The following is a 16,681-nucleotide window of genomic DNA, read 5'->3' on the forward strand; positions in this document are numbered from 1 at the left end:
CGGGCAGCCGGGCTTTGCAGAGAGAGAAGGAAGGAACTGGAGCGCATCGCTTGTTTGGACATTGGTCATACACACAGAGGCCTGTCCCCCTCCTTCCGGGGCCCTGGCATCAGAGTCATGACATGCCATCCAATGACAGCAGAGAGACTACAGCATCTTTGTTTCAAAAGACGGGTGGCTTGTTTCAGAGAACATTTAGCTGAGTGCCACATTCAAGTTGGACAACATAAAAGGCACGTCCCGTCCAGAATAAAATTTGGAACACTTTCTAAATTGGCTGTAGTCAACTACACATAATGTCACTGCCCTTCTCGGAGCCCTCCCACCAGCGAGCGAGCATGTTTTCCAAAAGCTTACAGCGACGAATCCAGGAATGTCCCTGCGTCTATTATTAAGAGGCTTGTGATTGGTTCAATTTTTCCATAAAAAACACGTTCGTCCCAAAGAAGGGAAACTGTGCATTTATTCCATGCATGTAACACTCTGCAAGAAGTTTAACCCACCTAGGTTTGCGGCACTGCAAAATTGTTCATGGGCCTATGTAGCAAATGATTCTCTGCCTTGACAATCATGTACACATATCAAGATTTCTATCATAATGATAACGAGATTGATGACTTCTTGTTTTCCTCCAATAAAGACAATTAATCACCTTCAGATGTATGTGGTTTGTTTCCTTCATAAAGAGCAGGAGGGGGTTGTGCTAACAGCTCTCCTCTTTGCATAGTTTGGATTGGAGGGAAGGGAGTTTGAACCCCTGGAAACACATAGGGTTCCCTAAATATTTTATGTCACCTGCCCAATGAGCCCGAAGTGCCAGGGACAGGAAGGGGCAGGCAGATCTTGGCTTCAGGACCCAGGGAGGGTGCCCCACTTTACAAAGCTCTCCTTTTCATTGCTGCTGCAGAAAATGGCTGGTGTGCGCCCGTTAACTCAAATTGCACTAGCTGGGTATTGAGTTGCTTAGAGGAAAAGCCGATTTCTGGGAACCCCTCTCTGAGTAGGGGGTGAGCGGGCACACGCCTATACCTGTATTTTTGATCAGCACAGCTTTGGAGTTCTCCATGCCCCCAAAAAGATTCATTGTGAGCAGAAGGCTGCCTGCTATCTTTCTTTCTTGGGGGCGTGGGGGGTGAGGCTGCATTTCATAGGTCACCAAACATATGGTGGGGACTAGCTCTGATGACCAGAAAATTCCTCCTATCTAAATGGTAAGTGGCTATTTGCAGGGGGGAATGAACTGGATGTGTGTTAGAGAAATGTAGAATTAATGCTGTCCCAGCAGCCATATCAGATGAAACGGCATGGGCCGTTGTGGATCTAAGTGAGCCCCAAAGAAATATGGTGCGCGCCATCGGATGTCTAGTCTTTTCTGATTTGATTATGGCATCTCTTAGCCCAGACCCTAACTATAAAGCATATGAAAGCAAAGGGATCACTCAGGGGGTTCATAGGTGACATTGTTGATGCAAATTTTTGGACCAAAAAGAACTTTGGTAACCTAACCACCTTTGAAAACTCTTTGTAAGGATTTATTAAAGAGAGGACTTGCCAAGTGTGACTGAAAATTTAGCCAAAGCAAATGCGCTGAAGTATAAAATGAATCCTGATAGAAAGCTGGTGTTTATAAATGCCTTAGAGTTGAAATGTTTCAGGTCAATTTTTTTTTGTACTTGGCTCCAGGCACATTGACCAAGCAAGTTTCTCTGTCCTTCCTAGATTTACCTAGCCTCCAGGCACTGAAGTTCACCCCAAATTTCTTATATTTTCCAGCTAACATTTGGTCTTACACATTCTCTTGTGAATCATTGATCATAATGCACTTAGGAGCCGACAGTACAAGAAAAAGGAAAGACTTCTTACATAGTTACAGGATTGTGCCTTCGGAAAAGAGCTACGCCTGATCACAGCAGGCACAGAGCTTAATGGCAAAAGGGGGTACAGATTGTGTACACCCCAATCCTGATTCTCCACGCCCCCAAGAACAGCGGCTGAAACGAAACTACTTCATAGAGAAAGCTTCTGAAAACAAGATGTCTTCAGTTCACACGCGTGCTGAGCCGTCTGGCTGGGCTAGTTGTGGTCTTGGGGGCATGTATGTACTTGGCTATGCCAGCACTCTCTAGTTGAGAAAGACCAAGAAAGAGAAGTTGTGATTAGTTCCTTTTTTTTTTTTTTTTTACATATTTGGTTGCAAAGTCTATGCTGAGCCCCTAGAGTGTATAATTTCCCCTGTTATATTAGCTGTTCATAAAGAGTGTCTGTGTGGGCACGCACACACACTCTTGGACCCACCATACAGGGTCTTCCAGTTGAGGGAGTAAGTAGTGGGTGCCAATTGCTGGTCCACACCCTCCACACCAGGCCCTGCACCCTGGCGCAGGGAAAAGAGTGCTTGTTTTTCTGCCCAGTCCACACAAGGGTGCCGTCCGGTGCCTGCTGGCTTGCATGTTCCCAGCAGACCGTGGGGCATCGGACTGAGTGGTGGGACAACCAGAACTTTTAGCAGGTTTCCAAGGCTGAGGAGAGCTGCCAGCTGAGAGCTCAGGACCTGGCACGGGCTCTTGGGGGATGGGGGGAGGGTTCATCCAGAGATGTGAGAGGAGGAGAGGAGTATGAGCCTTCAAGAGGCTATTGCAGAGAGTTGGTACATATAAAAACACTTTACAGACATGAGGTGGCTTCATAGCTGTAGGAAGACGTGTTAGCCTCCTTTGTCACATGCAAGGGTCTCAAGGAGAGTTTATCTCCTTGAGCAGAGAAATTAGACTGCAGTGCCTACAGAACCCTCAAACTCTCCCTCACCCATTCCCTGCAAGGCCTTTTAGGTGGACCCTGTGATAAGCTTTCATTCATTCATTCATTCATTCATTCATTCAACATGTTTTGAGCACCTGCTATCTTCAAGGATTTTTATGTATACTGAAAAAAACAAGGTAAATCTGACATGGACCCTACCCTCAAAGGTTGCATGAAAAACGGAGCTCTGGAATGAGCCTGGAAGGAAGGGTAGTGTTTGATGGGAAGAAGTTAATAGGAATGGCATGAGCAAGAGCATGGAAGCTGGACACACAGTATGTGGCTGGAATCGTACATATCTCCCTGGGCAGGAGCCTTAGGTGTGGGCAAGCCACAGGGAGAGAAAGGCAGGTTGGAGGAGGCTTGTTGTTAGTATCATGAACAATAACGAATAGTAATGATGATGTCATGTATCCATCATTTACTGAGCTGTAGAATAGTGCTAAGCACACTCCATTTGACATCTCGTTTAACCATGATCCTGACAAAGAAGGTGTCCTTAGTACACAGATGGGTTCAGAAATTTTCAGTGATTTTCCCAAGGTCAGCTGATTCAACTCAGCTGGGACTAAGATCAAAGGCTATCCTGCCACATCGCCTCTCATGATTTTGTCCAGGCCACTGAATTCCAAACCATGAAATCTGGACTTTATTTAGTAGGTAACTGGGGACCACTGACAGTTATTGAGTTGGGGATTGACACAATCAAATCAGTTAACATTACATCACCATTACTAGGGTCCATTCCACATCTCCAAGAGAAATTCATCTTTAATAGCTCAGCTTGGTGCTACATGTCATCCAACAAATGAGGAACCAGAGAAGGGACATAGGCGTCACTGTGTAAGCAGCCCATATGTTTTCTGCTGTTCTGTTGTTCCATGTCTCAAGGACAAATGTCACAGAAGCTGGATTTGATCTAGAATGAGAGCTGCAAACAATAATCATAACACTGCTGGATTTTTTTAAATTAGTCTATCCTCCTGCTCTGATTATTATCTCTGGAAAGTTCTGTTCATACACATAGAGTTTCATCCCTGACATGCAGACTTCCCTGTCATCTGCTGTTTTCCTGCAGACCATCTTCAAAGCTCCTGATTTATTTTCAAGAAAGTGTCTCAGATCTCTTGTTTTCTTCCAGCCTCCCTTGAGAGGAACTGTATTTAGCATGAGCTCATCCACCTAATATGTTTCCATCAGCAAGGGGACTCTTTCCAGAAAGACAGTGGGCCAGGAAAATGCAGCTCGTGGCCAATTTATTAACCCTTTTCCTCTTGCCTACCTCTTTGTCCCTCTTCTCCTCTCTCTATAACATGGCCTTAGCTTCAACACTCCATCTTCTTTCTTGAGTGCATCAAGATCTATTTATGTGGGCCATACTGTTTCTGTCAGCTCATGGAGAAATTCACTCGGGATGCTGAGCCACCAGCATTCACATAGAAGAGCGTACCTACAGACCCCTCTAATGAGGGCCAGCTGTTCCCCAGCACGGACCTGGAGAACAGCTGACTTCTGTACTCACCTGGCCCAAGGTTCTTGTCACATGGCACCCTTGAGGGAGAAAAGAAGCTTACTCAGAGAGTAAGTCTTTAAAATTAATTGTCTTGTATCTGGACAGTAATCCCCACCAGGAAAGAATGTCTCAAGGGCACAGCAAGTGGGGGGAAACTTGGCATCACTTCTGGCTCAGGTGAGTCAGACTGTCCTAGAGGAGAGCCTCTCCTCCTCAGCTATCCTTCTGGCTAGAGACCTCCAGCCTACCACTGCTCAAAAAGCCACATCCCAGAACTTCTCACTCGTTTTCTTGGGGAATCTTGCTAAGATGCAGACTCCTATCCAGCAGGTCTAGGCTGGGGCTGGAGCATCTGCATTTCTAATAAGTTCCTACTGCCGCTGATCCCTGGACCCCACTTTAAGGAGTGAGGGATCTGAAGGAGCCTCTTCAAGGTTCTCATGCCTACCTGTGTATTCGAATCACCTTGGGGACCATTTGAAAATAATGATGCCCAGGTCAACTGAACCAGGATATCTGGGGGAAAGGTGCACTTAGTGATGGTCAAGTGCAAAACCATGACAGCCTAGTCATCCTGCCACCTTGAGCTGAGACACTTCATAGCTTGCAACGAAACACATCTGGACCATAAGTGATAACCCACCTTCCTCTGAGGGCCCAGGGTCAACTCTAGCCCCGGCCTTCAGGTACAGCTTCAACAAGCACGTGGTGCCTCCTCTTATCTGAACCAACCTCTGTTCTTCCCATCACTCTGAGGCATTCCCACTGTGCTTTCCAGAACTCACTGTCTCTCATCAGCAAAATCCCTTATATTCTACATGTAGGTGGAGAGGGACAAGGAACCATTTCTACACACAGCAGAAAGACACCCACAGACCTGGCCATTGAAGGAACTGCTGTAAACTAGATAGCCCCCCATTTCTCGTGCCTACTATCACATGATATAAGAGATTGAGTAACTCAACAAACACTTATAGTACTGCGTGCCAGCCACTGTTTCAAACACTTGTCAAATATTAACTTGTTCCATCCTTATAACAACTTTATTGTATGGGTACTATAATTATCTAAATGTTATAGAAGAGGAGACTGAGGTAGCTTAGGTGACTTCTCCCAGACATACCTCTAGCAAATGGCTGTTATGGGCTGAATTGTGTCCTCCCCACCCCCAAATTCATATACTGAAGTACTAACCCTCAGTACCTCAAAGCATGACCTGATTTAAAAATAGGATTTTAGGGTGGGTCCTAATCCAGTATGACTGACGTTTTTATCTTTTTAAAAGGGAAATTTGAACAGTGACAGACAAACACACAGGAAGAATGCAATGTAAAGATGAAAATAGAGGTCTACAAGGCAAGGATTCCAAGGATTTCCAGAAATCCCCAGAAGTTAGGGAAGAGGCATGAGCAGATTTTTGACCTCACAACCCTCAGAAGGAACCAACCGTACCAACACCTTCATCTCAGACTTCTTGCCTCTGGAACTGTGAGACAATCGATTTCTGTGGTTGAAGTCACCTAGCGTGTGGGACTTTGTTACGTCAGCTCAAGGAGACTCATACAGTGACAGAACCAGGATTTAAACGCAGGCCATCTGGTGCCAGAACCCAGGCTCTTACCACTCTGCATGGTGGTGGTTGGGGGTGTTCTGTCCTGCAGAGACCTAGCCACTCTTCATCTTTCTTCCTTTGTTCTCTTATCTCTCCCTCTTCTCTTGACTTTCTCTAGCTCTACCATTTCTGCTTTTAATTCTTTCCACATGTGTTAGTTATCTATTGGCTATGCAACAAAATAGTGCAAAGGGAGACCTACAGTAGCAAACACTGGCTATCTCACAGTGTTTGTGCTTCAGGAGTTGGGGTATGGGCTAGCTGGTTGCTGTGGCTCCAGGTTGCTAATGAGATGTTGTCCAGCTGCTGTCAGCTGGCGCTGGGACATCTCAGGTCCTGGCTGGGACTGAGGGATCTGCTTTGAAGCTCACTAATGTGGTTGTGACAAGTTTGATGCTGCATAGACTGTTGGGTTGGGGGCCTCCCTCCTCGTCATACCATGTGGGTCTCTTCATTGGACCACCTGTAACATGAGTGATCCAAGGAGGACAGAGAGAGGGCAAGTACCCAGGATGGAAACCAGTCTTGTTATAACCTAATCTTGGACATGATACCCCACTGCTTCTGCCATATCCTATTCATTAGAAGAAGGATTACCCAAGGGTGTGAGTGACAGGATGTGGGGATCACTGGGGCCTCTGGAAGGCTGCCTGCCATACCATACTCCCTCTGGGGGTCCACTCAACAACCACTCAGTCACCCTTGCTGACTGGGAGAGGGGGTGGGATCTGGACTCAGATTTGGGGTACAAGTATGAGCAGTAAGAGACAGTCAGTATGGGGACAGACTCACTTGGTGTTGGAAAGAACCACGGTGTTCTCAAACTATATACCTACAATTAATGTCTTTAAAGTCTTTTATTTGTTGTAAAAAATATATATATAGGACAACATACCAAAGTATTAGCAAACTGCCCTGAGGAGAAGCTTCAACCTATAAGACACAGCATTTCCTACTTGTGCTAACAAGGAGCTTTTAATTCCTCGGAAGGAAAATAAGCTTTGGCCAAACACCTCAAATCCACAGGCAAACGCTATCTACCAAATGATGTCAACAAGTTCCTTTTTAAAGGACTCATGAGTTCTGATGCTCCACAGGGAGACAGGAAATGAAGTCGTGCCCTGAAGCAGCTGGTCCTCCTAGCTAGCTAAGATTAAACCCATGCGCTGAGACTGGCTGGAAGGAGGTTTTCTCCCGGGCCAGTTAAACATGGATCCCTGTACCTGTAGAGGAACAGCAACAAGCTCCCAGGCAAAAATCCACCACTGGCTCCAGCAGATGTGGCCCCTTCCTCTAGTACCAACACACATGTGCAGAGGGGTTTCCAGTGTCTGAAGATAATTTTCATTCACTCTTCACACAGCCATGAGGTGAGTGGAAATGGTGTACATCATTATTTCTGCCTTGTATATGAGAAAACTGAGTGTCGGAGAGAGGAAGTGACTTACTTGCACAAGGGCCAGAGGCGGGCCTGGGGCGCAGACCTGCTCTCCACAGATCCCAGCCCAGTTTCTCTCTCCCTCATCTGAGCAAATTAGGAAAGGCAATAGCTAAGCAGAGGGTAATGGCTTTAGAATAAAAATAAGAATAGTTTTCACTAAGCCCTCCTGGGCCAACAGTTGATATAACGCATCCCCCGAGTGGGTCACTACCGAACTGTTGCTTGGGTCCTTCCTGACCTACTCTCTTGGTTGGACTTCCATTCTTGCTTCTGTGGCCACCCACAAGCCCAGCACGATGAGGGCTGAAAACGTGGTCCTCTGCACTTGTCCCACCTTCTTGGGTGAGGCCTTTTTCACTCAACAAAAATTTCCTGAGCACCTCCTGTGTGCTAGGCACCATTCTAGGCACTAGGGTATGGCAGTGAGCAACATACCCACAGACCTCAGTTCTCCCTGAGCGTCGTGCTCCCCCACCCCTTTTCATTGCTGTCTTGTGAGCCCTTCAGTGTGTACTGGAGCTGCAGGTGTGATCAGAGAGCTGGAGTGTGTGTCTGTCACCCAGGGTTGAAGAAGTAGCAAGTAACTTTCCTACTCTCCAGAGGCCAGGCTATGCCAAGCAACCTTTCCCAGGCAGGTGGGCTCCATGACTCCCTTGTAATGGATCCCACATAGAGGCACTGAGCCAGTGTGTGTGGAAGATTGCTATCAAATCACCAGCTGGGATCAGGGAACACCAGACATTATCTGGCATCATAAGCCAACAATTCCCCATGTTTCTCATGGTGCCACTACCCCGCATTAACGCTGAGCTCTCAAACCCTCTGATGTCCCCTCAAGTGGAGCCCAAAAACTTGGTCATGGTCTCAGACATGCCACTAACAAGCTGTATAATCTTGGGTGAATCTTTGGCCTTCTGTGTCCTCAATTATACAGTGATGGATCCTAAAGGCAGCTTCAAGCTCTGGAACTCTCTGACACCCAGACACCTCTGAATCTTCATGTCATGATAGCACTGGATTCTGGTGCCTCTCTTTGGGTTTTGCTCTTTGCCTGGAAAAGGTTGTTGCCATGTCAAGTGTATCCCATTTGCTTCCCGAGAAACGTGGAGAAGGATCTCAGATGAACCTGTGAATTTCAGGCTTTTCCAAACTTGGATCCCAGCCCAGAGGCAAGGAAGAGCGTGAGGTAGAATTGTTTCTAGGACTTATGAAACCCACATTTACTGTAATTTCTTTCCAAGTCTGGTGTTAAATTAACAAGCTCAAATATGAATGTTAACAAGGATGACTCAGGCCTGGAGAATGTGGTAGCATGACACTGGCTTTAACTAATTGCAGCAAAAGAACTTTTCTGATCCATTTGTTGACAAAAGACAGCAAGGTATCATTAATCTAGTTCTGTGATCTCTAAACAGGTTTGATAGTGCACCCTTCTGATAAATTTTTTTGAGCATGCAAGCACTCCAAACATATGAATGTTTATATATTTGGAAATTATAGGCATGTAGTATCATATGTACCTATGAACCTATAAAACCTACACAAAGGGAAAAATCAAAAAGGCAAGATCAAAACAAAAGAAACACTTTCGACAGAAGAAAGTTGTATCTTTGTTAGATCAATGTGATTTAGCAGGCTACTATTTTTGTAACACAGTATGAAAATCTGATTTTAAGTCTAGTTTATGCACATCCTTGGCTTCTAAGCATTGTTGTAACTGAAAAGTTGCAAAGCAAAAATACATAGATCTAAATGGGAGAGAATTATTGTTGGGGTGGTTGTTATTGGGGACTTGGCCAAATCCAAACTGGAAACTTACATGACCCCAAGTAATGACAATACAGCCAATCGGCCTTCTACCCTTCCTGCCAATGACCCTTGAACCCCTCTAGGTCATGTTACACAACCATCACTATAATCCAGGTGCAAAAAGTTCCTCAAAGACTTTATTTCTAAGGTAAAATGATGGGTCAGTGTTTATATTTTAACTTAATGTTTTTTAATGTTTATTTAATTCGGAGAGAGAGAGCATGAGTAGGGGAGGGGCAGAGAAAGAGGACATACAGAATCCAAAGCAGGATCCAGGCTCTGAGCTGTCAACACAGCCTGATATGGGACTCGAACCCACGAACCACAAGATCATGACCTGAACCTAAGTCAGACGCTTAACTGACTGAGTCACCTAGGTGCCCCTATATATTTTAACTTGTAATAAACACTTAAAGTTTTTGAAAAGTCATAAGTGAATAAAAATATGTACTAATGCCTGTCTCTCAATTAAAGCACTCCAGGGAGCTTGGGGATTCAGACTGTTTAGAGCAATGGTCCTCAAACCCTTGAAGAATGTGGCCTCTTTTCATGGAACTCAGCACACTAGCAAATAGAATTGGCTAAGAAAAGACACAATGCAAAAAACTTAAAAAAATGAATGTATAGGGGCACCTTGGTGGCTCAGTCGGTTGAGCATCTGACTCTTGATTCTGGCTTAGATCATGATCTCAGGGTTGTGGGATAGAGCCCCACATTGGGCTCTAAGCTGAGTGGGGAGCCTGCTTAAGATTCTCTCTCTCCCGCTCTCTATTCTCCTCCCCCACTCGTGCCTGTGCTTGCTCTCTCTCTCTCTCCCTCTCTCTCAAATTAAAAAAAAAAAATGAATGTGTAAAGATGATATATACATTCGATGAAATATTACCCAGTCTTAAGAAAGAAATCCTGCCATTTGTGACAACATGGAGGACATTATGCTAAGTGAAATGAGTCAGTCACAGAAGGACAGATACCACAGGATTCTACCTATATGAGGGATCTGAAATAGACAAATTCACAGAAGCAGAGAATATGGTCACGGTTGGCAGGGCCTGGGGGGAATGGCAAGTTATTCAATGAGTATAAACTTTAAGTCAAGCAAGATGAATATATTCTAGAGACCTGTTGTGCAACATTGTGCTGCTAAGAGAGTAGATCTCATACTAAGTGTTATTACCAAAACAAAGATAAAATAACAAAAAAGAACCCCAAAGGGACTCTGGGAGGTGTTTAATGTCTGTTGTTTGATCGTGGTGGTAGTATCACATTAAAATTTTTTTTTTAACGTTTATTTATTTTTGAGACAGAGAGAGACAGAGTATGAACAGGGGAGGGTCAGAGAGAGAGGGAGACACAGAATCTGAAACAGGCTCCAGGCTCTGAGCTGTCAGCACAGAGCCCGACGTGGGGCTCAAACTCCCGGACCATGAGATCATGACCTGAGCTGAAGTCAGATGCTTAACCGACTGAGCCACCCAGGCGCCCCTGTATCACAGGTGTTTATAGAAGTCCAGACTCATCACATTGTACACACTCAGTATGTACCATCCTTTGTGTATCAATCCTACCCCAATAAAGCTGTAAAAATTGAGTTTGTATTTTACTTCTCAGAGGCACCTGTGTTAAGCAATAATAAATACATGTAGGAGACCTATTTCATCAATCTATAGGCAAAGCTTGGAGGATATAGGAGTTAAGTAACCCTTGCAACCAGTCTGCTATCCTTGACCATAGCCAAGACCCCTTGATCACATCCCCTAGTGGGAGGGCAATTACTTAGGAATAAATATCCAGACTTCTGAGTGGTTGTCTTGAAAACTCAAACCTATTACGTTGAGTCAAACCTTCTAACCAAAGGACCTTAGAGTAAAGCAGGCATTGTGCTGATCGATACTTGTGACCTCGTGGAGCCAAAAGGAAAATGAAGAAAGAAAAGAGAGAGGGACACAGATAAAACACTTGCACGGAATAAGAACCATCTGTGCTAGAATTGAGATGCAAAGATGTCCCCTTGTGCAGTAGTCCTCAAACTGAACTGGTCACAGGGAACACCCAGGTGCCTTGTTGAGCTGCAGGCTATGATTCAACAGGACCAGGATGGGCTGATCATCTGCATTGCTAACAAGCTCCCAAGAGACACAGGTGCTGCTGGTTGAAGACTATATCATGAATGACCAGGCCCTAGAATATGTGTCTTTGACGGTCTTTCTTGAGTCTCTCTCAATTTGCTGGCAGCAGCCAATAGGTAGGAATCCTATAGCGGCTGGCCCGGGGCAGCTGCCTATGAAGTATAGAAGCTCGTGATCAGGAGGGCGGCTGCCCACACAAGTCACAGCTCCTCAGCATCGCCTCCAGCCAAATCAGATGGCACCTTTGGGCTAAACCTCTTTAACTTCCAATTCCATCGCCTCCAAAGAGCAGATGTAGCAGTAAAGCCAAGAAGGAGCCCTGCTTCTTGGAAGGAACCCCAACGGGAGCCCAGCCACGCTTTAGAGAAGAGCCAGCGGCTGAGTGGCTGAAGTTGAAGGCTACAGGCGAATGAAGCCCTTGAGTGTCAGCCCACAACCCTTCCACTGCTGCTCTTCATAGAAAGTCCTCTGTCACCTGAGCCACCCATGTCACAGCCCCAGGAGGAATAAGTTGGCTCTGGACTGCATGGCAGGGCTGATTCCAGCACCCCAAACTTGAAGTCTCAGGGGCCACAGGGATCAGCCATTTCTATCTCTCTCAAGACTACATGGCTCTCCCCATCGTCTCATTTCCTAAAAGAAACTACCTTCTGTGATTCCACCGTGATACCCAGGCCCCCACATTACTATGAAATAACTGGAAACTTCTATCGTCTTTAAAAGCAGAGAAGATGAAAGATTAATCTGTGCTCCGGTGGGGGTGGGGGGGTGTCCCCTCTACAGTGAGAAAAACTGTTAGACCTGGCTAAAGGGAACCAAAGCACCCCGACCATCCCGGCCCCCAGGGAAATGTGAATGTGTGCAATCCTCTTTTTCTCACAGGAAGTGAGATGGTTTTGAACAGTTTTAAAGTGACAGTGAATTCTTGCAATGCTCTTAAAAACATCCTCCCACAGATTCACACTTTGAGCAGACTTGCTGATGAATCACTTGAGGAAGCCGCCAGGTTAATTTCCCTGTTGAGGGTGAGCTCTGGGAGCCCCTTGTCTCTCCCTACCTACCCCCTATTTGGTTACAAATGGCAATAGCTGAGGGTGGATATGAATGAATGAGGGCAAGGGCTGCGACTTTTCCACTCACCCTTTTATCCCCAGCACACACTGGGCAGCACCATACAGTTGTTTGTTGGATGAGTTAATGAATCACCAAATTACCGGGCCAGTCAATGGGACGCCTTCTATGTCTCCTAGCGGGTCATCCTCTCTGCCAATCGCGTGTGCTGGATGAATGCCCGCAATCCCATAATGCCGCTCACCTCGGGGCACTCCCTGGAGCACACATGTTTGGGCATTGCTAGTCTCTGCTGTCCTGGTTCTGTTTCCCTTTGTCCACACTCCGTTCTCCCTCTGGCTGGTCATTGGCCTGCCAGATTTAGGTCCCTCTTAGGAACTGCCTGGACACTTGGTCTGCTTCCCTGCTTACAGAGGACAGGCAGGAGGAGACTTGTCACAGATCTCTCACCAAGCATGTGTCACCAGCCCCGTGTCTGCATGAACCTGCTCATGAAGGCTGTGAGAGGCGGGGTTCCTGGAAGGTAGGGCTTTTCCACATTTACCTTGAGGCCCAGCTGCGGTAGGGTTCAGAACCCTCCTTGTACTGCTTTATCCTGTTTGTCTTTCCTCTTGTGTCCAGGAAGAACGGCTTTAAAACTTGAAAAGTAGGGGCAACTGGGTGGCTCAGTCGGTTAAGCGTCTGACTTTGGCTCAGGTCATGATTTCACGTTCAGGTTCATGGGTTTGAGCCCCCTGTTGTACTCTATTGACAGCTCGGAGCCTGGATCCTGCTTCGGATTCTGTGTCCCCCTCTCTCTCTGTCCCTCCCCTGCTCTCATTCTGTCTCTCTCTCTCTCTCAAAAAAATAAACATTAAAAACTTGAAAGGTATTGGTTAAGAACTGAGCATCCCAGCTTGGCATAGAAGGGCAGAAATGACTTCTGGGAAATGGCCAGAATCTGCTTGGAGCCACTAGGGACATGAGTCCACTAGCCTGCCCTGGACTTTGCCCAGTGTCAGCAAAGTGTCATCTTAGGGTCAACATAATGTCATCCCACCACTAGGATGGATGTTGACCCAGTATTCAGTTTTAACCATGCCTGGCCCCTGGTGATATTCGTAACAGCCAGAAGAGGCTGTGTTCCAAGTCAATTTAATCAGAGACAGTTCCAGATGTTTCCTTTCAGTTGGCCAATTGGGTGTATCTGATGCATTCAGGATGGCTAGAAAGATGCCAGGGGCTTTGAGGACCTAATTAAGAATAGACATGGCCAGGCAGTGATTGCCAAGGATTAGCTGGGAGGGAGGAATGAACAGGTGGACAGAGAGGACTTTTTTCAGAGCAGTGAAAATACTCTGTGATACTATAATGATGGATACATGTCATATATTTGCCCTAACCCCCAGGGTGTGCAATGCCAAGACTGAACCTAGTGTCTGCTTTGGACTTTGGGTGATGATGATGTGTCCATGTGGGATCGTCAGTTGTATCAAATGTTCCTCTCTGACAGGGGATGTTGGTAAGGAGGGAGGCTGTGCACGTGTGGGGGCAAGAGATGTGTGGGAAATCTCTGTATTTTGCTCTCAATTTTGCTGCAGACCTAAAACTGCTCTAGCAAATAAGGTCTTAGAGAATACACCTGATTTCCTCCCTTAAGGGTGTAAGGGTATGATAGGGTTGACCATGTTGGCAGGTGAAAAACTGGGTGAGGCAGACTTGGGGGTAGTTGAGGAGCCCTCTCCCCAGGTGTCTTCTGTGATTCTGAGGAAGTTCTCCTGTGAGAATGAGGTACAGGAATAGAGAGCCATAAACTAGAACCCAGAGCTGGCAGGGCTGTGCTCAGGCAGACCTTTACCTGAAGGGTGGGTTGAGAGTGGGAAAGGGGCAGGAAAGAAATGCTGTTGTTATCACAGAAGCTCATCTCGGGCACCTGGCCCCACCCTGCTGCGCCCGTCCCCTCCCTCCCTCAGCTTGAGAATGTGGTTTATCTTTGCTCTGGGCACATGCACTGAACTGCGTGTAGGCAGGAAACTTGTCCTCTCCGATGCTTTATTCGTTCCGGAGCAGACCACAGTCAAGGCTGGGACTCCCTGTCTGCTTCCCTGGGGCCCAAACTCCTGCTGGCCACATCACCACGTGTGGGCAAGCCTGAAATAAGGACCCAGCGCTCTGTGGCTGCCACGGTGTCCAAGCAGTCGGGCTGCATTTCGGCTAATTCCCATCTGGCGGTGATTTGCTCACTCCTAGTAGCTCCTTGGAGTGTGGGTGGGTGGCTTGAAGATGACTTTTCTCACTTTTGAATTTTTGCAATTTGCCCGAATCTTCTTATGGGCCTCACCCAGTGGTTCTCAGCCTGGCTGAGCATTGAAATTACTCGTGTGAGTCTTTGCTGGTTCTGATGTAATTGGTCTGGGCTGTGACCTGTGCCTTGGGAATTTTTAAAGCTTTCTCAGATGATTCTAGTGTAAGGGAAAGTGAGACTCGCTGGCACAGCTGAAGCATTTCTGGATCTGATGAGGATTAAATAGCCTGACCCTGAAACTCCTTACTGCCCTTGTCTGGTGAATACAAAGCAGGAATAACCTGGAGAACAAAGAATTAGGATGCTTCTGTCTGTGGCTTCTGTAGGAATGTTTCTTGTCTACTCTCTGTGTTCTTTAAGGGCAAATCCATGAGGTGACTGATCCCTTCCCTTTTGAGCAAAGGATTTAAAATACTTTTGACACAGATTCTATATCCCAGATAATGGTGACAGACAAAATATGGAACACTCAGTTAAATTTGAGTTTCAGAAAAAAAAGACTTTTTTTTTTTTTTTTTTTTTTTTTTTTTTTTTTTTTTTTTTTTTTTTTAGTAGAAGGGTATCTTATGCAACGTCCAGGATATACCTACACTAAGAAATTAATCAAATTCCACCGGGCATCCTGTATTTTTAACTTGATAAATCTGGTGACTGTAATAGATACATTAATCAGAACTTTTTGTTATAGATGACAATACCTAACTCTAAGTAATTCAAGGAAAAAAAACCCAAAACCACCACATGGACCACCAGTCCATGCATTTGGGCTGTGTTCAGATGTATCTAGGGACCTCTCTCCATATTTCTTTACTCTTCTCTTCTCCATCCAGTTCTTTCTAAAGAGAAGGAAAATAGCCCCCCTAATGGCCTATGATCCCATTGGAAGAAAGTCTCTCTGAGAGCTTCAGAAACTGGGAAGGCAGATTATTCTGGTTTGAGCCACAGGTCTCTCACTGAATCATTGTAGCCAAGGAAGGCGAATACTCACTTTGCTCTGGTGTTTATCACATGCCCACCCTTAGGACCAGAGCGGTGGTCACTTCCTCTCCAAATCACAGGGGCTGCTCAGCTTTACTATAGACCAGATATGGGTGGTTTTCCAAGGGAAAGGATTTTGAGCAAACATAGGTGTACTCCATTCAAAGAGGAAATGTATTTCTTGCTCATCCCAAAAATGTGAGCATTACTGCCTAAGGAAGGGAGAATCTAAATTAGGATGGCTGTGAGGTCAGAGAGGGGGCAATTCCCCCCTACTAATGGTCTCTAAAATGAACTGTGCAGTTGCTCAGTAGGTCTACAGGGAGAGCACACAACACCTTGCCTCCCGCTCCGCCATCCAGCAAGGACTTCTACATGGAGAAGAGATGATGAAGGTCCCCAGTATATCATCTAAGGAGTGAGAGGGACAGTGCTGTGCTCAAAGGAAGCCTCCTTTGAGGCTCTGTGCACCTCTCCAACTACAAAAGTGGGAGAAACCTCTAGATCTGCTGTGAAGAGGCAGGCTTCTGATGCCTGAATGACTCATCCATATGCTCTTGACCCACTGTACCCCCAGTAACCTCACCAAGGTGACACCTGAAAATTCACTGGCTCTGTGGGCAGGTGGATGACTATGCTCCTGAGAGAGTGGGAGATCTACAGGAGTGGCCGCATTCTGCTTTGTGCTGTGAAGTTCCTGTTCATGTGTCTCATGTTTGAGTTCTTGACCAAAGCAAAAGCTTCTTGCAGGTAGGGATTCTTGATTCTTTCATAGAAGCCACAATGGGGCTTTGTGGAATGTTTTAAGTTGCTGGAAGGATGGGGAGGAGGCTCCTTTATCCTCTTGTCCCCAGCTCTTATAAATCAGCATTTCTATTTAACATACCTCACCATCAAGAGATGTATCTCAGAATCAACTTTTTAAAATGAAATTGCCTATTACATATTTCAAGAAATTCTGATTGAGAAGATTGAGATGTAGGGTTGGATTGGAATGTATATTTTGGTTTTTGAAGAGCTCCACCACTAATTCCGAAAAACACTCTTC

This window comes from Lynx canadensis, chromosome B4, assembly GCF_007474595.2.
Source record: "Lynx canadensis isolate LIC74 chromosome B4, mLynCan4.pri.v2, whole genome shotgun sequence".
NCBI classification, from domain to species: domain Eukaryota; kingdom Metazoa; phylum Chordata; class Mammalia; order Carnivora; family Felidae; genus Lynx; species Lynx canadensis.